This window comes from Chinchilla lanigera, unplaced genomic scaffold (genome assembly GCF_000276665.1).
Source record: "Chinchilla lanigera isolate Chin_1 unplaced genomic scaffold, ChiLan1.0 scaffold00081, whole genome shotgun sequence".
Classification (NCBI taxonomy): Eukaryota; Metazoa; Chordata; class Mammalia; order Rodentia; family Chinchillidae; genus Chinchilla; species Chinchilla lanigera.
This window is the reverse complement of record NW_004955482.1, coordinates 6,031,746-6,033,119: the sequence shown is the minus strand read 5'-3', so window position 1 is coordinate 6,033,119 and position 1,374 is coordinate 6,031,746.

The following is a 1,374-nucleotide window of genomic DNA, read 5'->3' as shown; positions in this document are numbered from 1 at the left end:
TTTTTGAGACAGGGTCTCGCTATGCAGTTCAGGCTGGCCTTGAGAGCACTTTGTAGCCCAGGCTGGTCTCAAACTCTCAACGATCCTCCTGCCTCAGCCTCCCAAGTGCTGGGATTACAAGCGTGCGCCACCACGCCCGGCCTTCAAATTCATTCTTAAAACCAGGCACAGTGACACATGTCAGTCATCCCAACTTCTTGAGAAGCTGAAGCAGGAGGACCATAAATTCAAGGCCAGCCTGTACAATTTAACAAGACCCTGTCACAAAAATATTGTAAAAGGGGCTGGGAGTGTAGCTCAGAGGTAGCTTATGGTCAAGTCCCTGCATTCAGTCACCAATTCTGCAAAAGGAAAAGTAGTGGCAGGCTAGGGGCATGATGAACACCTGTAATACCAGCTGTCTGTGAGGCTGAGGCGGGAGAATCACAACTTTGACCCTAGGATGGGCAGTTTAATGACTTTGGGAGGCCCTGTCTCAAAATTTCAGAAGAGAGAGAGGTTGGGTTGGGATCTAACTGTGTGAAAGCCCTGGGTTCAATCCCCAGTACCAAAGAACCACACAAAGATAAGCCCCCTTTATGATCAGATTTTTTTCTACTTCTTGCCTGTATCTGGAGGTTTTTGTTTTGTTTTGTCTTTTAAGACAGGTTCTTACTGTGTAGTTCTGGCTGGCCTCGAACTTGCAGTGATCCTCCTGCCTCAGCCTCCCGAGTGCTGGGGTTACAGGGATGCACCACCACAGCAGGCCTGTATCTGGATTTTCAAATCTTTATTCCCATTCCCTCTTTGCCTAGCTAATTTACATGTTTTGTAACGTGATATTTACTTGCTATCTAAGTTCCTTGACCTATTAGAGAGACGTCTCCTTTATAGAAATATGCATGCTCTGTGCAGCATGAGGATATTCTTTGTAGCCAACGAGAAAACAGAATAAACCAGGAGATACGTGTCGCTTCAAAACCAAGATTTTTGGTTGAAAAAAACTTCTTTTTTCTAGTGTTTTTATATAAGGTGGGCATGGTGGTGCATGCCTGTCACTTGGGAGGCTGACGCAGGAGGATCACAAGTTCAAGGCCAGCCTGAACTACACAGCAAGACCCTGTCTCAGAACACAAAACAAAACCAATGTTCTTTATATAGATTTGATCCTTTTTTTTAAGTCTTAAAAGGAAACATGACTCATAACCATACTATATTTCATTCCTGAAAAGGAGAAGTGGTAATTTTCAGAATTTCTCCTCCTCCTTCCCACCCTGTAATGTCATGAGCCCTGCAGTTGTCAATGTTTTGGTCATGAGACAGCATATCTAGGAAAACTTTCATCATCCGGCCATAGGAATGCATGTGCTGGTGCATCTCTTTTTTTTATTGACT